At 43.3% G+C, this 26,639-nt stretch overlaps 1 protein-coding gene across 6 annotated transcripts in view; it reads right to left on the bottom strand.

The window, feature by feature from the left end:
* Positions 1 to 25,996, bottom strand: part of EPB41L1 (erythrocyte membrane protein band 4.1 like 1) — a 214,776-nt gene extending 188,780 nt beyond the window's left edge. For 5 of the 6 annotated variants that reach the window (XM_075349828.1, XM_075349831.1, XM_075349830.1 and 2 more), the window contains exon 1: positions 25,703 to 25,996. The gene's annotated coding sequence lies outside the window, so the exon portion shown is untranslated. The remainder of the gene's footprint in view (positions 1 to 25,702) is intronic. The other variant, XM_075349833.1, reaches the window with a different exon arrangement.
* Between the last annotated feature and the right edge of the window lie 643 nt (positions 25,997 to 26,639).

Here is a 26,639-nt window from a genome sequence, read left to right on the forward strand (position 1 = left end):
ACTGCTGTGTCTGGAAAGGGCAGGGGCTCAGCTTCAATGTGTGGTGAGCATGCATGAGCGTGATGCCCCCTGCTGAAGAGAAGAGAAGACGGCAAAGGTAAGGTTAAAATCAACTATTTACATAATAGGATTGGTTGGCACTTCGGAAAAAAAATGGGTTTAGGGCTACAGTTTGGGTACTCGACCTGTGAAAGGTTCGCCATGACTGGCCTAGGGCATAGAAATGGGCAAATCTGGCCCTGCATATCTTTAATGATAGGACTAAACAGTACAGCTGGCCACACTAGCCAGTCACAGGTAGCGGAGCTCTAGCCACACCCTTAAGGGGGCTTTACACGGTAGCAATAATCGCTAGCAATTTGTAGCGATAGCGAGCGTATAAGTACCCGCCCCCGTCGCGCATGCGATTGTTTGTGATCGCTGCCGTAGCGAACATTATCGCTACGGCAGCGTCACACATACTTACCTGGTCGGCGGCGTCGCTGTGACTGCCGAACAATCCCTCCTTCAAGGGGGAGGGACGTTCGGCATCACGGCGACGTCACCGCAACATCACTAAGCGGCCAACCAATCAAAGCGGAGGGGCGGAGATGAGCAGGACGTAACATCCTGCCCACCTCCTTCCTTCCGCATTGTGGCCGGCGGCAGATAAGGAGACGTTCCTCGCTCCTGCGGTGTCACACACAGCAATGTGTGCTGCCGCATGAGCGATGAACCACCTGGATAAACAACCCTTACCGATTTTTGAGTTTGGGACGACCTCTCCATGGTGAACGATTTTCACCATTTTTGAGGTCGCTTAAGGTCGCTGGTCAGTGTCACACGCTGCGATATTGTTAATGACGCCGGATGTGCGTCACTAACAACGTGACCCCGACGACAAAACATTAACGATATCGTAGCGTGTAAAGCCCCCTTTAGTGTTAACAATATACAAATATATAATACATAGCCTTGTAAAACCCAATATAAGCTAAGATCATTGAAAAATAAATCATAAGAATATTGCTCAATTCATACATTAAAGGGTTATTTCCATCTTCATAGACAGATATTGTTGCATAGTGGTTATAAGTACAAGCAATTTTGCAAATTACTGTTTATTAAATGTTTCAGTTGTTGAGACAATATTACAATATTACCTCACCAGCGCCATGCTCGTACCCACCCATAATCTCGCGCTTGCGCATTTAGCTCACTGGCGCGAGCTAGGGCAGCTGTTTTCTGCTCTGCCCGCGATATGGCAGAGCGAACTGCGCTTGCCTGAGCAGACCTAACTGCACAGGCGCGAGATTTGAAAATGCGACGAGGAGGATGACGGAGGGCGTCATCCCGTCAATCAAGACAGGAGGACGGCGATCAGAGGCAGGATGGGGATAAAGGAGCAGAAAATGAGCCCGCCCATCTGGCCAACCAAGGTAATTAGCATACCTAATGGACAAGTTTTATAAAGTTATTTTTGGGGTCTGGAAGGGGGGTCAGGGCCAAGGTGCCCCTTCATAAAATGCAGCCCAGGAGCTGCAGAAGGTGATACTTTTAGTTTAATAGGGAAAAATCTGGTGACAGGTTCCTATTACGAGGGGGACCCGGGGAAGCGTGCCAAGATGGGGAATGGACAGCTTCCGCCGGTCAAGGTCCACTGTGCGGTGTAAGGGACCGCTGCTATGGTGGGTGAAGAGTGAGCGGGTTGCTGCTAGCGATCGTCTGGAATGTCACAGACGATCTATGTACACCGGTCTGCCCTAACCCGTGTGGGTTGTATGGCAGGGATCACACGGCTCGGTGTACCTGTTGCACGGGGAAGCACAGAGGTGCCCACGCACGTGTGCCAGTGGAAGTCACGAGAATATGGCACGAGGGTAGCACAGAGGTGCCCACGCACGTGTGCTTTCAATAACCAGGTGAGTCCAGTGGAGACTCGAGGAGCTCACCTGGGACAGGAACACGGCCTGTAGAAGGAGCTACTGCCGGAGCAGCAAGGCAGGAACACGGCCTGCAAACCAGGTGCTGCCTAAGCAGCAAGGGCCAAGCCCACAGAAGAAGATAATGCCTGAGCAGTGGCGTGGCAGCACGCTGCCAGACATCCAAACATAGAAGGACGGTCGCGCGCCGCCATGATGGCAGGAGGAGCTTTTAAGGAGGTGTAGCTCCAGCCAAGGGCGGGCGCGAGGCGGAGATGACGGACTTGACCCAATCAGGATCCACGACATCCCAGCCTGGCCAGTCAGGATTCACCACATCACCAGCCTTGTCATCAAGCCGTGTGACGTCAGTGGGCGAATCAGGATCCACCAAGCATAGCAGATGCTCACCCTCCTCCTGCCTCTGGGAAATAGAGGCGGGATCCTCGGTCTCACAATGTGTAGAGATAACGGGAGTCTCACTGCTTCCCTGAGCAGCAAACCTCTGCACATTGCGCAACCTCACAGACCTTCGAGGCTGCTGAGCAGGAGGAGCTGTGGCAGGCAAGGAATGGGAGACCGCCTCATTTCTTGCAACAGGAGTACCACTAGGTGTCACCCTTGTGCTGCCTCTCTGAGGAGGTTTCTCCTGCACTCTGCGCAGTCTGGCAGACCTTCGGCGCTGCGGAGCAGGAGCGCTCGTGGCAGGCAAGGAGACTGTCTCATTCCTTGCCACAGGAGAGCCACGAGGTGTAACAGGTTCCCTTTAAGCTAAGTGCTTACAAGCTAGACAGCAGCGGTGGTTGATCTCCCAGGAAACAAACTGTAAACAAAAGATAATAAAAGTGTTACTATATCAAAAACAACTGTAAATCTGAATAAGCAGTAAATTGAAAATGTGCTTCTTTTTACAAGCACATGGCAATATCCATCTATGAGGATGAGAATTACCTTTTAAGTACTAATTTGTAATATTTACTCATATTGGGTATGAGATGAACCTGTCTTATTTATTTACACCTTAAAAAATTTATTTACAGATTTTAAAAATGATCAACAGAAGCCTTTCATTAACAAGGTAGGTCCCCCTTTGAATTGGGGATGCTGGCTTTGATCAACAGAGACTGAATCTGGGCCATCGTTCTGAATTTTCTCACTTTACAATCTGATCAGAACCTGGAGACCAACCACTAAATGCCTCCTTTCCTGATCTGGACATATTGTGGGCATATAGGAAAAACAAAGCCCAGCAAAGCCATGGACGTAATGACCCATGACTTAGCTTTAGAGGGCAAGCAGGGGTTAAGGGAGTAGTTGTTAGTGTGGCTGTTCTTATGGGTCAAAACTTTAAGCGGTGGAAAAGGGGGGTGGTCAGCAGTTAGAAGAGGGATATATAGGCTGAGGAAAGGGTAGAGCTACAATTTGGCATGTAGGCACCACTGTTGAAGGTCCAGTCCTCCTGCCCTGGTAAGCGTGGGAGCAAAACTGGGGAGGGGAATTTTGGCAAACGGTGGAGAGGGGGTTCTTGGAGTTGATGCCAAAATTGTGGTTGGGGGAGGGGGGGTTGTACATCTGGTGGATGGTAACCTCCTGTTTGGTTCAAAATTTGGTTAATTCTCTGGTGGAATTGTGGCTCTTGAAGATGGGGTCCCTGGGAGTCGGTTATGTTGGTTAATGGTTTTCCGGCTAGAGAGGTGCCCCGAGCTTGCAGTTGCAGCTGAGGGTAATGCCGGATTGTTTCATTTATTAGAAGTGCTTTCTACTAGGTTTTGGTAACTCCAAGAACCTCATCACCTTCAACTTATTTTTATTGTATGTTTTGTGTTTTAAGAAAAGGCCGATTTGGCTAAATTAATCCAAAATGGTGTTTTGACTCTTTGTGGGAGGGGGATCTGGAAAATGGGAGGTGGGGGTTAATAAGTAGATTGTAGAAGGTTCACTAAGGAGAAGCCTCTATAATACTGCAGTCATGGTCTGAATACCCCAATCATGTCATCATGCACATACAAGATACACCCGTTGTAAGGATGTGTAATGCACATCATGGAGAACATAGTGAAAGAGAGATTCTGTTTACATAACAGAGATACATGGCTTCCTACATTATAAAACTTCTGCAGGTCTAAACTCCACACACCCTGAGATGCCCCTTCAACGCCCTCACTACACAGGTTGAAACACGAGCAGCACACCTGGTACCAACCATAGAGGAACACCTAAAAGCTGTGCTGTCAACAAAGTACACACCCTTCAACCAGTCCACGGGTGGTTCCCTGAATTTCAGGTATTTCCTTCTGGACCATTGAATTATCATTTTTTTTGTGCTGACTATAGACATACTCAATGAATAATTCACTTGCTAGGAATGGGAGCTTCACCCCCCTCACACTTGTGAAGCCGATCGTTTACCATAATATCATCCAGTATTTCCCAGATAGACCATCAGCAGATCAGCATCCCAGTAATTTGCTTTTTAGAATGATCACCTGACCTGCTGTTATTGTTAGAAATCAAACAATCCTTAAAGGGAACCAACCTCCAGGATTTTTCTATATGAGGTAAAGGCAGTGCCATACAGGCAGTAAGATGCTGAATACAAGCATACGTGTTATAGAAAGATGAGATGCTTGGTTGATGAAATATCTTTAATCAAAGTTGCAGAAATGCCCTGCACTTTGATTGATGAGTGCGGTCCTTTGTTGGTTAGGTCCTCGGTGTATATTTCTCCTCTAGCATCCTCTATGATGTGCCCCCTTTTCTTTATTTAAATATTGCATGCTGCCATTGCTGTTGTTGGCGGCGTGTGCACATTGCCACAGTAATTATGCATTCATTAAAATGGCACCGGAGTCTGCGCATGAACGTACCGCGATCTCCGGTACCATTTTATTGAAGACACTGTGGACAAGACTATGAGGAGCAGGGCGTGTGCGCAGATGTAAAAAAATAAATAAATAAATCTGTGCATGCGCCAATGCTGCTGATAGTCTTCTCTACAGTGTCTTAAATAAAATGTCTCAAGAGGTCGCGGACCGCACATACCCCCTGTCACCTTCCGAAGTCTTCACTGTTTACCAACGACGCTCCATTCACACAAGACTATCTTGTGCCCATAGCTTCTGACTGGCTGGAAGTTAGAAGTTACGTCAATACCTCCCAATGCATCTCTATGAGAGCCAGAACAAGACTAGATTGAGGCACTCATAGAAATGTATTGATTTGTGACCCCCGACACGCTAAATGAAACACTGGAGCGTGCAGGCAGGTCACTTTTCGCTGGAGCCTGACGGAGTGGTGGCGACAGCAGGTGAAACCGCCAGAGGTAAGTATCATATAGAGGGAGAGGGACTTGCATTTAAAGCACCACTCCAGCGGTGCAATAAAAAAGATGCTAGAGTGGTGCTTTAAATACATGTGTTATATCACTGTGGTATATATGTCATCTAGAAGAGACAAACGATTTTTCATTCGCATTCTGATCCCTATGCAATGTGAATGTTCCTTTTGCACAGCTATATGGCATCCATTTTTTAAATGAACAATGTATTAAATAATAAAAGCCCAAATACAGTTTCTTATGTTAATAACTGTAATGGATCTGTGAAATAGACGTGACACATGGATGGTTACCCATATGTGATATGTATTTTTGTGCTCCCATAGACTTTAAATGGGTGAATCCGATCCGAAATACATATCAAAGTAGTGCATGCTGTGATTTGTGCATGCACACCATCGTCGTGTATAAAAACAGTTATGTGAACCAGCACAATGACTTGTATTAGTCAGTATGCTGTCCGTATGTTATACTTATGTACCGCCCCGGGGCTCGGCCGGCTGCCGAGCCGCTCGGATCCGTGCTCGTCGGTGGGTGGCTCGAGCTCCTCCCGGACGCGGGGGTCACGTCGCTCTGAAAGGGAGTTGGTGCTACGTGTAGGGATTTCGGTGGGGAAGGTTCACGGCCGAGGCCGTGGAATTTAAAGGTGTAAGTTCGTGACGCCACCCACGGGTTGTGGTGAATGTGGACACCACCGCTGCCGTTAACTATGCTCCCGGGGATGGTGTTATGCAACCAGGTGTTGACCCCTCCGTGGGCAGGGGGTGTTGGTCCCGAGGCCCGGTGGTTGAGAGGTGCGGGCAAGATGGTGTTGTGCGGCGCGCGGCCCGAGGACACTGTTGTACTCACTATGACAGATACACCGGAGTCTCTGGTAAACCAAAAGGATGGTGGTCGGTGCCCGCAGCCGGCTGCGCTTTGCCCCTTTCTCAAGTTGATGGTTCCCGCCTTTCTCCTGCACCTCTGTGGTAGAACTTGACTGCCTATGCTTCAGCAACAGTAGTCCACTCCCCGGCTTGATGTGTGTCAGGGAACCCGTTTGCCCACAGGCGCTGGCCAGTGGGATCTCTCTGCCTGTGCGGTGGCTTTCTATTCCCCTCGGTGGGCTGTTGCCGTCTTTCGGGTCTTGGAACGGGAAAGGACCTAAGGTCCAGACCTCAATCAGTGAATTTGACGTGGTCCAGTGGCTTCTGGACCTCGTTCTGGGTCTGAGTACCCCTCCTGGTGCTCCAGTTTCCAGTTGGCTCCCCGGTTTGGTACCGGCGGGCCACTACCCTGTCCCGGTCCCTTACGGTTCCACCAGCCGTCTTCCCGGCTCCTGCAGGCGGCAACCACCGTCTGCCTCCTAGCCAGAGGTGACTGGGCTCCAACCCAGACACCTGGTGTTAGACTGTGCCAGACCTGGACACAGGTCTGCACTTGAACTCTACTCCACTTCACTGTCAAAACTAATCTACTGTTTTTCCTGCCTCAGGGCCTGTGAACTCCTCGGTGGGCGTGGCCAACTACCTGGCTCCGCCCCCTGGTGTGAACATCAAACCCGGAGGGAGGTGACTAGGGTTTGTAGGTTGCCTGCTGTCACCTTATTAGGGGCTAGTGTTTGTGCAGGGGGTCTACCTGGCTAGCCCAGGGCGTCACACATACAAGTAGCACACATACAGCACAAATATAGAGCTTCTACCAATGTAAAGATATGTTGAGATATTAAAGAAAACCTGTCATGTCAAAAAAGCTATTAATCTGCAAATATGGGGTTAATCTGAAAGGCTAATAACATTCTTAAACTTCCTGCTATTGTACTGAAAGCCTGGCTACCTGGGGAAAATGAACTTTATTCCTCCTGGCAGTCTCCGGCTTTCAGTCATAGAGGAAGAGCGTAAGCCAGTATACAGTGAGCAGCTGCTGTAACCACGCCATGGCTCTCCATCAATGTCATCCGTGCTACTGCTTACTGTATACTGAGTGGTGACTGAAACTGTTCCGGCTGCTCCTCTATGACTGAAAGCCAGAGGCTGCCAGGAGGAATAAAGTTCATTTTCTCCCAGAAGCCGGGCTTTCAGTGCTATAGGCAGTTTAGCACGCGACTCACATCACCTGGCACAGCCACACACTCTCTGGACAAGAGCGTCTCAGCTGCACAGATATACATGCGGCTGACCGGCTCCTGTCCGGAGAGAGTGCGGCCGTGTCGAGTGATGCAATGCGAGTCACTCGCAAGTGTGACTCCAGCCTTAGAATGCTATTAACCTGCAGATTAACTCTATATCTGCAGGTTAATATAATTTTTTTTACATCCCACATTCCCTTTAAGAACTGCAACATTTGGTACTAAACGATGAAAGTTCACTTTATGGTATACAGTACTTTGGCCAATAATGTAAGGTTACATTTTCTACAACATTCTATAATCTAAGTCAATGTTATAAAGTCCCTTATTGTACTTGGAAATCCTGGCTACATGAAAAAATACAAAGAAGCTTAGACCCAACAGTTCTCGTATGAGGTTCACTTGCTGCCATAGATGTTAGGTATTTACCTAGGACTTGCTTCCTTTGAAATAGTGAAACAATTGTATACTAACATGAAATTCCAGCTCAAAGCTCCTCTAAAATGTATCCACAGGGCAGTTATGTTCTACCAAGATAATATGTCGATCCAACACCCTTGGCACCAATAAGTTATCTGATTATTCTGCTTTATAAATGATCTGATTGAAATTTAAAAGAAACTGTCACGGCTTGTATTCGCTCTCTCTCTGTTTGCGTCTTATATATACTATATATAGTATAGGACTGTGTTCACATGATGCGTTCCTGACAATTATTGCAGCATTTAGGACCATTATTTTCTAAAGCACTTTACAGACGTTACCATCGCTGTTCTCATTTTGAGCTCATAATCTAAATTAACCATCAGTATGGAGTGTGGGAAGTAACCCATAAGACTATTGGGAGAACATACAAACTCCTTGCAGACGTTGTATTTGGTGGAAATGAACCAAAGACTCTAGTACTACAAGGCTAAAGTGCTAACCACTGAGACACAATTATCCACAATGCCTGTCTAAAAATTATCCATCTACTCCAAGCTCCGTGAAGGTAGGAATAGGATTTAGGGTCCCTCAAAAATGGAAACAATTTCTAAATCTTGTCTAAGGCTATGTGCGCACTAGAACTGTGAAGTTTCTCAAGAAAATTTCTTGAGAAACTTCTGGGAGTGGAAGATTTCTGGATCTCCGGAAAAAATCCGCACCAAATCCGCGGTAAATCCGCATGCGGATTAGCCACGATTTTCCCGCAGGTTGTTCCCTGCGGATTTTGCAGGCTGTATTGCAGAAATCCGCAGGTACCTCCGGAAAATAATGGACATGCTCATTTTCTCAAGAAATTTTTTCAAGAAATTCTTCTCAAGGAAATTTCTTGAGAAAAATGCGCAGTGTGCGCACAGCTATTTTTTTTTCACATAGGATTTGCTGGGAAATGTCTGCACAAAGATTGCAGACATTTCTCAAGAAATTTCCGCGGGTAAAACGCACTAGTGCGCACATAGCCTTATGAGAAATAGGCTCTAGACTGTGGGGTTAGTTTAGTTGGCATTGTTTAATGTTTTTATATATGCTAGATCCACTGCTGACCCTACATGGATATATTTAAGGTGCATACCGTGTACTACCCAAATTATTGTGCCATACATTGGCCAAAGAACCATAAAAATGCTATACAATATTGCCACAAATGCAAAAATATAATTTACTGTCCAGTGAGTAAGCGACAGTGAGAAACTGCCTAAGGCTATGTTCACATGGGGCGTTTTTGGTGCAAAACCTGAGCTCTTGGTAGTAAAGGAGCTGCGTTTTTTGCAGTGTTTTCTGCTACGTTTTTTGCGGTGTTTTTGCTGCATTTTTGGTGCTTCATTTGTCTACAACGTGTTTAAAGTTAGTTTCATTCACCAAAAAAAGCAGCAAAAACACAGTAAGGGTATGTGCGCACGTTGCTTTTTACCTGCTTTTTACCTGCTTTTTTGCTGCTTTTTCTTCTGCGCTGTTTAATGCCAAAATGGATGTGTTCTTCTATTCAAGCAAAGTCTATGGGAATTTGGGTTTCTTGTTCACACTATGTTGTTCAAAATGCTGCCTTTTTGTGGCAGAACTTTGGTCAAAAACTCAGCTTTTCAAAGAAGCAACATGTCAATTGTTTTTGCCATTTGGGTTTTGCACTGCAAAGCTGAGTTTTTGACCAAAGTTCTGCCACAAAAAGGCAGCATTTTGAACAACATAGTGTGAACAAGAAACCCAAATTCCCATAGACTTTGCTTGAATAGAAGAACACATCCATTTTGGCATTAAACAGCGCAGAAGAAAAAGCAGCAAAAAAGCAGGTAAAAAGCAGGTAAAAAGCAACGTGCGCACATACCCTAAAAAAGCCCAGCTGATTTATTTTTTCCCCACTCTCATTGCTTTCAATTAGGAAAAAAAGCAGCAAAAACGCTGAAAGAATTGACATGCTCTACTTCTTTCAAAAATGCAGAAATTTGCCATTTTAGTCTTGAAAAAAAGCAAGTGTGTGTGCATGAGATTTCTGGAATCTTATAGGTTTTGGTGGTACTATAAAAATCAGCTTTTTTAGCATATATTTACATAAAACCAATGAAAAAAGCATGCAAAAAAATGCACCGAAAACTGCCTGTGTGAACATAGCTGTAAATCACACAATAGAAGTCAATTAATACCCAGATACAATAACTAAATAACAGCCACACATAATATAATAGCAGCGTTATGTACCTTGTCTATATAATGTCTCTATAAAATGATTACGACTCATGTTGGCTACTAGCCCCTGGCTACGAGTCTTCAGTTGTCCACCTTCAGCAGGTGTGCCCGCCCTGTGCAACTCCACAAATCACACACCCCACAAATCACACACCCCACGAGCTTTCCCTGGTTTCTGAGTCATTAGCTTTTGGATTAACAGGAATGTAACTGCGTATCAAAACAATGAGGCCAATGATGGGAAGATACCAGTGACCAAACAGCTTCGTTCTATTACTCACACATCTTCTAAAAAGTGAGTATTCAGAACATCTTTCACCACCATACACAAAGACATCTGTACAGATTATTATTTCTCCTGGAATAATACAAAAAATAGCTAAGAACAGGCCCAGGAATTTGTAAAGAGTGTTTATAGATATATAAAAATTTAGAATCTGCTAAAAAATAAAAGGGTGAATGAAGCTGGAGGATTAGGGAACGTTCACACTGGCGTTTATTCCGGATGCTATGCTATACGCATATGAAATGCGGCTCAAACTCTGCAGTGAGCGTGAGCCGAGTGTCGTTCTACTGATTCTCTCGTATTCGAGAATAGGAACACCGATGCGGAGAAGATGAGCAATCTAATTTCTCCATTGTCTGTGTCGGTGTTCTGACATTGCACGCACCCATAGACTTGTAGAAAACATCGGCTAGCACTCTTCCGAGTTATGCGCCAATGTGAGTGAACTCTAAAGGACAGGTTCCATCACATTTTTTGCATCCTGTTGAAAGGCACTGTTTTTAGATCGCACCCATTTCATCAATTGAATTACAATGGTACCTCGGTTTTTGTTGATCTCTGTTATCGTGGTTTCAGTTTTCGTTGATTTTTTTTTTTTCCACTAAAAATTTGCCTCTGTTTTTGTCTGCATGCCCACGTGACTACATTGCTATTTTTGCAAAAACAAAGGGTGATCAATGCATTCTCCTGCTATGTGTGGCATAGTATGAGTGTAACCCCGATCGTCAGTTTCAAAATGTATGTAAGAAATGTAAGATAAAATGTTTTTATTCTTTATATTAGTGTTTTATATTCATTTAATATTCCTTTTATATTCATTTCTTATTGTTTTTAGTATTAATCCCTATCTTTATTCCCTATAAAAATGTGTTTTTGGTATGTATTTTAGAGTGTCTGTTTAAAACTGATTAATTGGATTTACATTGATTCCTATGGAAATAATTGCTTCGGTTTTAGTCGGTTTCGGTTTTTGATTGTATTCAGACGGATTATCAACGAAAACCGAGGGATCACGGAATAAGTTAATGTAAGAAAACTTTTATAATGCATTTTGCTTTTTCCATTTAAAGTGAACCTGTCAGATGTAATATGCACCCAGAACCAGGAGCAGTTCTGGGTGGATATTCCTAATCCCCGCCTAACCGTCCCTGTATCTAGCAGCACTCACATAAAATTAGCTTGATGTGAGTGCCAATATTTATACTTATTGTGGAGTCCCTCCTGGAATTTGTGCACCACAAACTGGAGTGCCCAGCTTTTTTTTTTTTTTTTTTTTATTCACATTGTTGTGACTAGTAGCATAGATAAAAAGATCTTTAGAAAAAGTATTTCTAAAGCTCTTTTATGATATTCTAATGAGCGCAGGGACTGGTCGCAAGGGCGTTAGTTCCTACGCTCATTTCAACCTCTTAGCATGCCCCTGTGGGCTTTCTAACATGCTATTCAATGTACACTGTCATCATCGACAGTGACATGCGTACCTGTGTCCTTTGCACCGCCTCAGAATACTGGGCATAGGGTAAGTGCATATGATCAGAAGTCAGCGGCACTTCCAGTCATGCGCACTACACCAGTTTGAAGCTGGGACCCTTATACCTGGCTTCATAGTGTGCATGACCAGAAGTCCGGGGATGATGCACACTGAGCCAAAATTCAGAGTCGGCGCGGTGGCAGCAGCGGTGAGAGTGACCATGGCGCTGACGCTGCACATTTATTGGCATGTTAGTACGCCCACAGGGGCGTGTTAACATGCTAAGGGGGCCGACTAGCCAAGGGAACTCATGCTCTTTCGACTAGTCCCTGTGCTCATTAGCATATCATAAAGGATGTTTAAAAATACTTTTTCTAAAGATCCCTTTATCTATGCTAGTGTATACAGGGACGGTTAGGCAGGTATTAGCAATATGCACCCAGAACTGCTCGTTGTTCTGGATGCACATTGCACCTGACAGGTTCCCTTTAACAAACACTTTTTCTCTCCTGCACTGATCATTCACCCCTCAAAAATTGCTCAAATCTGTCTACAAATTTGTGTGCAGAGAGAGACCTAGGTCTTTTTTCAACCTATGTAATTATATGTATGACATGTTGCTTTTTTGTGTCTGTAAGGCTGTATTCACACATTGCATAAATCCTGTGGGGTTTTTTGTCTTCTGCAGGTGTCTGCACCAAACTACACAATAATAATCTTCTCGGATTAGTCCATTGTTGCTGCATTTTACAGGTCAAGATTATCAAATCCTCCTATGCACCTCCGTGCAATCAGTGGCTCAATGTTAGTGCTGCTGCCTATGGACAAAGAGCTCAGAAGTTCTAGTCCTGTCCCATGAGCCCAGAGCAGATAAGAATTTATTTTGAGCACTATTGCATTTTTGGTGCAAATTTAAAGCCGCATCTCTTAATGCATTTTTTAGTGTAGAAATACTGGAATTTTGTGCTAGAAAAGCAGCTGCAGTATATTATACACGTTATTATATACTCTCCATTAATGCGCAATTCAACAGCACCTTTTAATGCACAGTGGGTATGGGTTTACATAAAATCACATCCACTTTGCTTGAAATGTCAAATGCAGTAGATTTTCTGAGAAAAAGAAAAAAAAAACACAGCGCTTATGCTATGTGGGATCATAGCATTTAATACTCTGCCATTATGTCATGAACCTACACAGAAACACGAAAAAGCCTTTAGATACAATTGTTTTTAATTAATTCCTGGTGTATTATATGAGTGCCATGTTCATGGATAAATACCGAAGAGGTACAGAGGCTCAAATCTTTTGAAATTCAAATTCATCAGATTTTTTGTTTTTTTTTTTTTAAAAAAAAACAATTTGATTTGAAGTGAATCTATTATTTGCCACAAATCACAATACTGAAAATCTTTCAATTGCTCTGAAACGTTGCATGTAATACTCTGTTCTTCTACAACCATATTTTACAGCCTTAGTAATGTCAAAGTGACCTCACGTTAGAAACGAATGGTAACCCAGTTCTAAACAGCCCATCTAACAGCACAGCAAACTGACAGACTTTTCTTTTTTTTTTTTTTTTATTAAAACATAGCTGAAAAATCCCTCATTTGTGATTGAGTAGCCTGTTCTGTGCAGAAAACTGACTCAAACTGATGGTGTCGCTGTCAGAGATAACCTCATCCTCCGGTGAGTTAGACCAGTAATGTGCTATGTATTCCAGAACACCCTCTGATTTCTCCCCAATAATGCTTTCCAGATGCAAAGGAGGTCAAATGTTACCTGCGTTTGCTTGTACACCAGCTCTCATAGCTGGTGCCAGGTATGATGGAGGTGTTCCTGCTACTAGTAGCTCCTTAGCCATGTTAAGGGGCTTTTTATTTTACACAATCCTTTTCAATGCCATTGCTACTTTTTATTTTACCATACGCTTACCACTACAATTAAAGTGAACCAATCACCAGGCTTCTCCTATATAAGCTAAAGCCAGTGCTATACTGGCACTATCATGCTGATTCTATACATACCTTTAGTTGTCAGATTGGATGTATAGTTTTTGAAATACAGGCAAGTAAAGTTACATAAATGTACAGCTTTTTGATTGGCAGCAGCTACAGAATATATAATATGTGGGTAGGGTTTTGCTATCTATTCCAGCCCCTGTCTGCTGCCTGGCCTCAGTAGATGTTAGACTGAATGGGCGGCATTTCTAATACACCCCTATTACAAGCCCATACAGTCTAGCATCTACTGAGGCCAGGCAGCAGACAGGGGCGGGAATAGATTGCAAAACCAGACCCACCTATTAGATATTCGGCAGCTGCTGCCAATCAAAAAGCTGTACATTTCTGTAACTTTACTTGCCTGTATATCAAAAACTATACATCCAATCTGACAACTAAAGGTACGTATAGAATCAGCATGATAGCACCAGTATATCACCAGCTTTAGATTATATAGGAAAATCCTGGTGATTGGTGCACTTTAACTTATAATAATCCTTTCAAACCACAATTATTCAACCCTTGCCAAAAAAAGATTTAAGAAGAAATACTAGGTAAGGTTGGTACACATACAGAAGGCAAAATGTGGCAGCAGGTTGCAGCATTTAAGGTTGATAAATTGGACTAGTACAAGAGGTGTGCAAAATTAGACATGTCCAGTTAGATGTCAACCAGCACTTGTGACAAATTTTAACCTTCTTCCCAAAATATGTAATAAAAAAAACCCAGCATGTGCAACAGAGCGCTGCGTTGGTGTGAAGTGTGTGGATGCAGAATTGGACGAGCGAAACAGATGTGCATTAACAATTGCTTGTGACACGCACACTTTCAGACATTCAGTTAAATTTCTGGATTTCGGAAAATGTTCTCTTGTATTTTTTTTAAAAAGCAATCCTTACATCACAAAAAGGACTGCAAAAGAAATGCACATACTCAGTGTAGTGGCTTGTGATCAGCAAGTACACAGTCTCTCACTAAGGCCCCCTTCACACAACAGTGATTCTGGTATGTATGGGACAGATTTTATACATACCAGAATCACTGACATACGCAGATCCATTAAAATCAATGGGTCTGCTCACATATCAGTGATTTGTCACTGACCGTGTCTCTGTGCGGCGTACACGTGTCTGTGATTTCCGCACGGAGACATGTCCGTTTTTTTTTCTGGCATCACTGATGAAAAACACCTACTTTTAAAATAAAAAGCTTTTTAAACTTACCTTCTCCAGCGACACTGTCTACGGCCGCTGCTCTCTCCTGCTTCCTAGCCGGCTAATTATGCTCATGAAAATGCACTGCACAGCCGACCCGAAAGTAGTAGCAGCGGTGAGACAGCGGTGGCCGGAAACAGCACCAGGAAGAGTTCAGCACTACAGACAGCAGGAGTGTGGACAGGTGAATATAATAAGTCCCTGATCTTCGTGTATTATCACAGATAGCACACGGAGATCACACGTGTGCCAAAATCACGGCACACGGAGGGACACACACACCTATGACACGTCAGTGAAAAACAACTTTGTTTTTCACTGACATGTGAAGGGGGCCCATCACTGATTTCAGATTTCTTTTCTTTTTGTAAAACATATTGCTGCTGCTTTCAAGTGCATTATGAATGAAGAAAAAATATGTAATTGTAATTCAAATGCAGCAGGACAGATACCCGCTAGACCATATCACTGATTAATCACACCTACTCTGCCACTGCGTTTGGCAACTTTGTTATATCACTCTCTCTTACCATATGAATGGAATTTTATTCATTTCAGTGATGCAGTTGTGCAACTCATTATTGTCTGGAGTATTCATCTAATATTTTAGGCTTTCTTTTCCTATCCCTATTGCTGAGCTGTGAGCCCTGCCATCTCGCTATACTAAATCATCCTAAAATGGCTGCTGCATTCCCTGCTTCAGCTTTTCTACAGGCTCTGATACTCCCTGCTGATTGGCTGTGCTACACCATGTGATGTAATAGATGCAAGGCATTACGTGGAGACCCAAAATGCTGAGCATTAGTTCAGGTAAGCCTTCTGTAGCTAATGCAATCTTTTCCAATCTGTAAAGGCAGTGGGCTTTTTTTTTTGTGATTTACGCAAATCAAATCGTAAATTGTTCACATTCGCTAGGACCTACGAGTTTATGAAGATTCCACCCAAATTAATTTGCATTGAATCAATTTTCTCCTCTCTACAAATGAGACATCTGGTCAATGCAAATCTGTACATAGTTGATGAAATAGTACACATGGTCATATCAATTGTTTTTACCATATGCATTGGCCTGTCATATAGCAGGTAGTAGAATATAAAAAGTACTGCACAATTTTCCTAACAGGTCTGTAATCAGGCTGCTATTCCTGGACCTGTGTGGGATGTCATATTTTAGTTTAGACCATGTTTCTTGTTTATTTTACACTCTAAAACCTTCAGGACTGAGACAGACCTCACTTACTTGCAGGGCAAGCTGGGACTTAGGGTTCCATGACAGTTGAGGAGTCAAAGGTATGCGGGTAAATAATAACTGTTATCAAGAAAATCTTTAATGCAATGTGTCACTATATTGTTTGTGTTGCCGATTGACAAGGCATTTAAAGGGATCTCTAATATGAACAACAACCCCTTACCATGTGGATCCTGGACTATGAGCTGTACGTGGAGTGCTCACTACCACTGCAAGTAGTGGCATTACAGGTCACCCATTGAAATCAATGGCTTATCTGTTCAATGTATGGATTAGCAGCACCCTCCGACACACACACTTTGCAGCAAAATTAAGCTTTTGCTAATCCATATGCTTTATTAAAGGGGTTGTCTAGGCTTGGAACTAAACTCTACAGTCGGGATTGTCCAGTTTTCCTGATACTAGTCGGCAGTTATGTGATTGCATATATGCAATTTGTATTCTTGCTGTCGAGTGTTGAATTGACTCTTTGGCTTCTCTCAATGGAAGTGAATTAAGAAAACCAGGATGAGTCTAGTCAAGACTAATAATGAGCGAGTTTCGAAATACTCGGATTCACGATACTCGTAATGAATACTGTCTAATACTCGCGTATGCATTCCAAATAGTGTGTGCAATGCAATACTCACAATGTAACGAGTAACCCGAATGCCGTACTATTCGTGTGAGTAGCAAGTAGCATGGCATCCGGGTTACTCATAACATTGCGAGTATTCCCCAATGACTTGCATTGCATACTCTATTCGGAATGCATACGCGAGTATTAGGCAGTATTTGTTACGAGGATCGCGAATCCGAGTATTTCGAAACTCGCTCATCATTAGTCGAGAAGTGACTGCAAGTATGCAAATCCCATACCTGTAGTCAAGTAACCGCCCACTCTCACCAGGGAATACTGGATAATCGTGACATTGCGCACATCACACGCTATCAGAAATCAGCGGTCTGCAGTCACATAGAGTGAATGCAGACTTTTATTCCAAGACTGGACAAGCCCTTTAAGGTGCATGGTTATGAATTGTCTAAATTACTGTCTATATATCCTCATTAGGTTTGTTTCTCACTTAATGTTTTTCGAGAATTTTTTTGTACTTTTTGTCTGTGTTTACCAATTGGTATACAGTTAGTTGTTACATTGAACTCTATTGTGCAATATTGTGTTTTGTTTAGTGCTCTTGTTAGGATTGGGGGAGTTGGGTTTTTTTTTGTTTTGTTAAGACACAATATATCCTAGGTTAGGAAATTATTCTGGTGAATTTATTGTTTTTGAAAATATTATTACATCTTCTGATATGTACTTAGAAAAATAGGCTTACTGATAATCTAAAAATGCCTAATATCACTGCATATGAGAATGGACATATTTCCGCAGGTCTTTCAAAATGATAAGGGAATTAAGACCCCCATAAGTCGGTTGAACCTGCCGATTTTGGTGGAACTCGCCAACCAGCTGATGTGCGAGGAACGTCCCAATTCTCCCATGGCAGATGATGTAGGAGGACAGTAGGATTGGACAGTTGGAATTTCAATACCTCTGCCTTTAGTTTTTAGAAGACACAAGCTATTGCCAGAGGTGCGGATCACTTGTGTATGGGGAATTGGGGGAACAGCTCTCTACCATATTAAGATTTGTCATGTTTATGGTCAACTTTCCAAAAGCAGCCAAGCAAGTAAGGCCAGTTCTCTACTGTCCTACATGAAACTACCGTAAACTGCAATGGATTGCCAAAGCTTGCAATCTTATCCTTCCCCCAACATTTATGATCCTATCATCCACAGGAAATGTGGTTGCAGTCGGAATCCCTATTCAATATCTAGTTTGAAGGTATTTTAGGGGTTTTCCCAGTAAATTCTTTTATGGCATGTTCTTAGGATATTCATTTCATGTCTCATAATGGATGATTGATCCACTCCTTCCCTACTTTGAGAATAAAAATAGTGATCCCATCTGCACATCCACTTCCTATGGCAAAAATAGGGGACTTTGGGATTGGTGAAGTCCCATTACTTGGACGTCATCCAGGCAGACATTTAATGAATATCCTATCAATGTACCATATATGTTTATTACAGGTCCTATCAGGAGAACAGTGATACCATTTATGGGTAATTTTTTTAACGTTTGTCAGCATATAATTAAAAGGAAATGATATATTGAAGACATCAGCAGCATAAAGCACCTTGAAGGGAACCTGTCATGTTGAAAATGGCATCTGATGTGAAGCCAGAATGTTATAGGGCAGGAGGAGCTGATCAGATTTCGATACATTTTGGTGTGAAAATTTCAGTAAAACTTGCATTTTATTCGTTAAGATCTATGGTGTTTGTGTGACACCCTGGACTAGTCAGGTCGTCCCAGGTAGTCCCATGCACACACACCCCCTCCCTAAAAAGGTGACAGCAGCCAAACTTCAAAACCCTTGTCACCTCCTTCCAGGTTTGATGTCCACACCAGGGGGGTGGAGCCAGGCAGTTGGCTCCGCCCACCGAGGAGCTCACAGGCCTGGAGGCGGGAAAAACAGTAGTTCTAGAGAGATCAGCTTTGACAGTGGACTGGAGTAGTCAAGTTCAAGGGCAGACCTGTGACCAGGCCTGCCATAGTCTACTAGTTGTCTGGGTTGGAGCCCAGTTACTTCTGGCAAGGAGGCAGACGGTGGTGGCCGCCTGCAGGAGCTGGGATTACAGCCGGTGGAACCGTAGGTACCGGGATCGGGCCGTGGCCCGCCGGTACCGAACCGGGGAACCGATTGAAAACTGGAGCACCAGGAGGAGTACTCAGACCCAGTACGAGGCCCAGAACCAACTAGGCTAAGTCGAATCAACTGATTGAGGACTGGACTTTAGGACCTTTCCCACACAAGACCCGACTGAAGACAACAGCCCAACCATTAGGGTAAAGCCACCGCCAAGGCATAGAGACCCAAGGGGCCAGCGTCTGCGGGCAAACAGGGCTCTCTCGACACCCAGCAAGCCGGGGAGTGGACTACCGTTGCTTAGGCATAGGAGTCATAACGTCTACATTAAAGAGGTGCAGGAGAAAGGCGGAAACCACCAACCTGTTAAGGGGAAGCTGCAGCCGGCTGCGGGCACCGTTCATCATCCCGTTTGGTTTACCAGAGACTCCAGTGTGTTGTATCATAGTGAGTACACCAGTGCCTTCGGGCCGCGCACCACATCGCACCGCACCGCACTAGCAGGCAGCATGCACTCGCTCCCCTGCCTCAGCACCTCCCTCGGGCCCATCACTCCCCTACCCACGGAGGGATCAACACCAAGCTGCGCAACATCGTCCCCAGGAGGCCTGGTCAACGGCAGCGGTGGTGTCCATCCATTCACCACAACCCGTGGGTGGCGTCACGAACTTAAATTCCCCCTACAAACCACCGCGGCTCCAGCCGTGGAACTCCCCACCGAAGTCCCTGCGTGCAGCGCCAACTCTCCCTTTCAGAGCGACGTGACCCCCGGGTCCGTGGAGAGCTCGAGCCATCCACCGACGAGCACGGATCCGCGGGGCGGTACATTTGTATCTAGGGGTCCAGTGGATGGTCCTATTCAGTGATTGACAGTCTTTCCTGTATGACTGCATACAGAGTTTGCTGCCCATCACTAGTAATTCTGCTCACTGGACCAGGTGTGTACATAGAAATCATGGGGCCCCGTAGCAGAATTCCCCCACCCAAAAAAAAAAAAAAAAAATGTTTGATTGGGTCACAGAAGAGCATATCACAACTTTGCAGAACGAAAAAGGAGAGAGATCAGCTCACCCAGATTAATGGAGACTCCGATGAGAGACATGTGCACGGTGAGGCCGGCCCAGCCAAGGAACTCCAGGAAAAAAGAAAAAATCCAGCACTCGCGTCCAGAATATATAAATAAAACTTGATTTTTATTCAGATTTCCATAAAAGATGGATATAGATCATATCCAAATGTATAAAAATTCCCCATCCATTGGATTGAGATTAAGAGCATGTAGCTCGAAACGCGTAATCCTTGTCATTTCATCTCATCTCTCATGGGGAATTTTTATACTTTTGGATATGATCTATATTTATCTTTTATGGAAATCTGAATAAAAATCAAGTTTTATTTATATATTCTGGACACGAGTGCTGGATTTTTTCTTTTTTCACAACTTTGCAGTATTTACATAGTTAGTTTCCTCCTATTGAAGCCAATAGATTCCCCATTCATTTCAGCCATAAAGTATGATGGCAACACAAATGCCCCACAAGCGCTGGCATGATACCCCCACAGTGAATTCCTGCACAGTACCCTCCACACGCACAGTATGATGACCCTACTGTATCCCCCTTCAACAACCCTAGCAATGAATGGTAACCTCAACATAGTAAGATCCCCAACTGTGACCACCCCCGCACAGCTCTCTGCACAGTATGAGAAACCCCACGCAAATGCTAACCATGTATATATGCTTGCATACAGTATAATGGCCTGATCATAACTAGTTAAAGTATAAAGGCTCTCTCATAGCCCTCCAAATATTATAATGGCCCCCACATAGCCTTACAAATAATATAATGGGCCCCACATAGTCGTTCATATTGTCTAATGCACTCCACAGTCTTCTATGTATTATAATGCACCTCACAGTCCTCCATATATTATATTGCATCCCCCATAGTCTTCCATTTAGTATAATGCGCCCCATAGTCCTTCATATATTATAATGCACTCCCCATAGTTAGCCATATATTATAATGCATTGCCCATAATATATAGAGGACTATAGGGTGCATTATATGATATGAAGGACTATGGATGGTGCATGTTAATATATGGAGGACTAACATGCATCGTCCGTAGACCTACATATCATATAATGCAGCCTATAGTCCTCTATATATTATAATACACTCTCCATATTCCTCTGTATAGAATACACACCCCCCATATTGTATTATGCAGCCCCCATATTGTATTATGCAGCCCCCATATTCCTCCATATAGTATTATGCAGATTGCATGTATAAATGTGACAGATTCACCTAAACCTCCTCTATGTTCTACTAGAAGATTTGCAGGGCGATTGCAAGGAATTATAACTCTGGCCATGCACATCAGAAACATTTTGTCCATAACTGCTGATTCCTACTTGTGCAATCCTTTGTTCCACATGGGACAAGCACTGGCAAAAGTGTCTCTCCAATTGAGGTTTCATGGATCCATGTTTGTGACCACAGTTATGTTATGTATATGGCCACCACATGTCACCATACGTGGAGCGGTTCTCCGATATGATATGCAATTCCTATTTACGCGGTTCTAAGTCAGTTGTTCTTTGATTGCATTAATACCAGGCTCTCTTACACTTTTCTGGGGTTTTTTCTTGTTGTTTTTTTTTTTTTTTGCTGTGTTTCTTTGTAGCTGGAAGAAATCTGTACTGTGATATCTGTACAAACACACAGAACACACAGACAGTGGAGCCGGCCTCTTTAACCCCTTCCACGCTCCTGACCCCAGTTGAATAGACGGATGAGTAGTTTATCTTGTGTAAATGTTCTTTTATTTGCACAGTGAAAAACTCTTTCAACAAAACACAGAGAGCCAGAATTGCCGAATACAAAGATGCCTTTCAGACATAATAACCAGTCCTAATATTATAATAATCTATGTTACTCCATCCCAGCTCCTTATCTGTTTGGGTTTTTTTCCGCCCTCTCTGGAGCAGCAATGATCACGCCTTTTGCTGTCAAACTAACTTAAAAATACCAATGGATTCTTTTTTGCTGGAGGGGATATTTAAATATGGCTGACGTTGTGTTTGGGCCTTGTGACCTCAGCTGCAGGCAGCTAGGCCTGCATAGCAGAGGCGATCAAACAGCAGATGCTATATTAACCTCTGACAGCTTCTCTTCCAGAGTTATTCCAGCAAAGAAACCGATGGCTCCGCACTGGGCAATCATTATACAGTGATATCTAAGCACTTTTGTGGGATTCAATTACTTGAAACCACTATAGATTCTTCCCTGCTGTCCACACAGCACTGCTGGAGGATTTAAAGGGAACATGTCATGAGGATCATGCTACTCATGGGTCGGGCAGCATGAATCTGATGACAGATTCCCTAAATCATTATTTTACAACATTGCATTATTATTATTATTATTATTTTTATTTATTTTTTTATTATCCATTTTCAGGCATTAGAACTGCACCCAAAAATAAGAAGGAGAGAAAATAATGAGGAATGGTTTTTCAACCCTCAAAGAAAAAGATAACACAGCCAAAGCACAGTCCTATTTTTTATTTTTTATTTTTATTCTTTAAACCTTATCTGGTACCATGGGGTCAATGTGACCCCATGCAGATTGGTACAACTAGTGATTTATTTATTTATTTATATTCATGGTACCAGATAAGGGTTAAAGAAATGGTCAACATGGTGTTCTCCACCCAATGCTTTGAAAAATCTTTTGCACAAGGATGTGGTCTCTCTTGCCAACTCTGAAAGAAGAAAGATCCCTAAAAATGTTCTCCCTATTCCTCCGGACCAGAAGACCAGGAATCTGTGGCCTAAACCGATCCTTAGGAAGGACAGATTGTGCTCTTAGCATCCATATAAGCTGACAACCCAAGTCTGCTTTCATCCCGAAGAAGGAGTGTCTGAGGTTTGAAGGGGAAGAGCGGAATCTGATCGATACACACTTCTTCACTAGACCGATCAGGAGGGAAACTATGATGGAGCTGTGTCCTGAAGGAGTCCTTGTGACAGACACCCATGTAAATAGTGAAAAAGCGATGAACAAGGAAAACAAAATAAATCCGGAAGGATAAATACAGTGTGAATACTGACCGGACGTTCTGCCAGGAAATATTTAAATTCCCCACTAGCAAAAAGAGCCCCAAAATATGGGTGTCTGCCTAAAAAGTGAAAAAGAGAAGAGCATGCAAATCAGCCATAAAACTCATAAAAAAAAAACATCAAACTCCCAGTGAGTTCAGGCATCCCAAAGTCACCACTCCTGGGGCACTTCTGTACCTCACACTTTCAAAATGAATACAATCTCATGGGTTTGTGCTCATCTGACCAAATGGTTATATAAGACCCCAAACACACACCATGAAACTTCATTCCACCCATTGTCTATTGGGGTATCTGCCTTCATATCAGCCGGCAAGACTAAACTCCATGACACCAGTAAAGACTACACTTGATCTGAGCCTAAACACCGAGAAGCAAAAAAAACCAACACAACCCTATACTGAACCCAACATAATGAGACCATTTTTGTATGGGAAAAAAAATCATTCCTGCATTCTCTGGCTAACGCATTTCAGGCCGGTTTCAGAGAAGCATTTCTGCACCCATATTATGGATGCAAGTCCTGGTTCGACTGCAGGTCTAACCACCTGAACTAACGGCATCATAGGAATCTACTGACCTGAAGCTGAGACTACAGATCCCACAATGCACTACATACTGTAATCAGTATTTAGAAGGCTCCTCTCTCTAATTACTGAGCAGAATGGAACAAATAAGAGTATAGCAAGGACCCCACATGTGTGTGTTCACTGCAGCAAAACACTACAGCCCCCAGCCCGAAACAGATCATAACAAGTGTTGTCCTGTATATCGGACTGGGACCATCAACTCCTAGATCATGTGATCGTATATAGGACGTCACTAGATCAAGAAGAAATGATGATGTCACGGGTCAGCTGGCGCACGGCCAGAACAAGGAACTTATGAAAATATAAACCTATTAAAGACTTAATGTTCTTACAATAGGTGAGCCAAAAAATAATGTGGAAAATCCCTTTAAACAATGCATGATGCCAATTAAACTGAATGGACGTCCACAGATTTGAATGTATGGCAGCGTCCTTTAGAAACAAGCTGCGGCGGTGACAGCGTTATGTATCACAGTGGAATTCCCAATCGAGGGAATCTTCTATATCCGCTCAGATTTCCCTAAACCGCACAGCACCTCCCGCCCCGAATATATATTTATACTCTCAATAGCCATCTTATTTCACTCCATCAATCGGAGTTGGGCGTAAATTGAAAAATATTATCAGAAAATGGCAATATGATATTAATCTATTCCCCTCAATACCCAAGGTCTTTTTTTAGTATTAAAATGGAATTATGACAAATTGAATATCAAACTATAAAATATAATACATCAAATATTGTCTTCTAAATATTCAATATATAGAATTTAACTTATACATTACTATAATTTTATAATCATTTTACAAATATATTCTATGCAAATAACAAAATTCTGAATATTGGGCATTATAATCAGTATTAACGAAGATTGATCTTATGCAGTATAAATATTATGAAGCTTTTCATACACATTGATGACTGGTATGGATCATTAGTGAATATGTGTTTGTCCCTAATATATATGTCCTTGATATTAATATGACGTGCGCTAATGAATTCAGAATAAATGGATTCATTTCAATAAGAAAGGACATAATTTATTAATGTATTATGACCGGATTGCGTTTTGCAAAAAAAGAGGTTGCATGTGTCACACCCTATGTGTACAAAGAATATCTCTCTCCTTCTGTAGATTGCACTGGGAGTGGTTGGGAGATTATATGTGTGTGTGTGTGCATGATGGCTGTACAATATGGCATGCATACAGGTGTGTGACATGTTCACATACAGTATGGGTGTGGAATTCTGCACACAGGAATGTGTAATCTAATGGCTTTATAATGAAGGTGTGTAGAGCGATCAATGGGCTGGCAATAGGCAATGCATATGTGGGCTTTATGTGTAGATTGTTGTCATCGTACCTATTATGTCTGTATAATTGCCATATAGGAGGGTGTGTAGGCACCTCTGCACATCGGTAGGTGTGTGCATGTGTGTTCACCTATGATCCCAATAGATTGGGGGGGTTTACAATAGTACAGTATTGGTAAAAATGGCAGATTCCTGATTCCACAGCCCAGATTCTGAGCAAACCAGCAAAGTGGCAGCAGGTAGCAAGTAGGTGACATGGATGGTGTAGGATGACAGATTTGAGTGTGCATGCATTGCAGCCACAGACAGATGTGTACTGGATTATCTGACGGCTTGCGATGTGCAGAATCCAGGGTGGTGGTTAGAAGGGGAATGTGGCGATGGATCCACCGTGTCCCCCCACCATCCCAACACTTTAGGATTATCGGTGCGTTACAAATATCATTACGACCACAACACGCCTGTTTACGCGTACTGAGGTTCGCAAAGGTTCAAGAAATGATCTACGTTTTTATGCATATTCAAATATTTAAACAGTAAAAAAGAAATGCGAATTATTGTTACGGATGTTCGCCAACGTTCGCATTGGACCAACGACCGATCCGTAAAAAAAAACAGCTAGAGGAGAGGCCTGCGCCTTAAAGGGTTAAAGTAGGACTCTGCAAAATGACACATACCCTATAGATGTGACAGCAACCGATTAACCATTTACACACCCCATGCAAGGCGCTGTCACTTACCTGTCAGCAGAGAGAGAGGGCTATGGGTGGGTTTCCCTTCAGCGAGCCATGGATCTCTTCTAATACATCCTCCACATGCAGAGCAAAATGAGCAATGGTAATGTGGCAAGTGGGAGCAGGGAAGGAATCGTGCACAGCTTATGGTGACTACTGTGTGCCCCAAATCCTCCTGCTTAAAAATGAATAAAGCAGCTTTAATGCAGCACAGAGAGACACTGCAAAAGGTAATGCTACAGAAGAGGTTGGGCAGTGCAGGAAAACAAGGAGGCAGGAGCAGAGAGAGAAAGAGAAAGGAGAGAGGGAGGGTGAGAGAGAGGGAGGAGAAGGGAGGCTGGGCACAGTACACCAGATCCAGCCTACACACAGAAAAAAGATTTTTTTTTTTTTTTTGGTATGTATGCTGGAGAGTAATATATATACATGATGCCCCACCTAGTGCATGTGCAGGGTCACTGCCCCATCCAGAGCTGAGCTGCTGTCATGTCTGATGTCATGGACTGTCCCTTGCTGATTCATCCAGCTTCCCCACTGTACCCCAGCAGGCTGCAAGGGGTTAATAGCCTCATCTGGATTGCAGGGACTCAGAATGACTGCAATCAAGCTAATAGGCTCTGCAGCTGAACTGCTGGCATCCTAGGTCCTGTCTGTGTGCAGCAACGACATAACCACTATATACGTATATACATAGATATAGAGACAAATTGTTGTAAATCCCATCGGTCTGATATGGCACAATACCTTCCAAAATCTTATTCTAAATTGCCTGAAATGTAATTGTATCTACTGGTATCACTGATGGTCCAGAAGGTAAGGAGACTTCATAGGGATGGAGGTGTTCAATCATCAGAATGGAATATTCATAATGACCAAGCTGACCTGTTGAGGGTCATCTTTTTATGTATCGACCTTTGGAGCCTAGTATAAAACTAAGTGACCT

The sequence above is a fragment of the Anomaloglossus baeobatrachus genome, chromosome 5, assembly GCF_048569485.1.
Source record: "Anomaloglossus baeobatrachus isolate aAnoBae1 chromosome 5, aAnoBae1.hap1, whole genome shotgun sequence".
Classification (NCBI taxonomy): Eukaryota; Metazoa; Chordata; class Amphibia; order Anura; family Aromobatidae; genus Anomaloglossus; species Anomaloglossus baeobatrachus.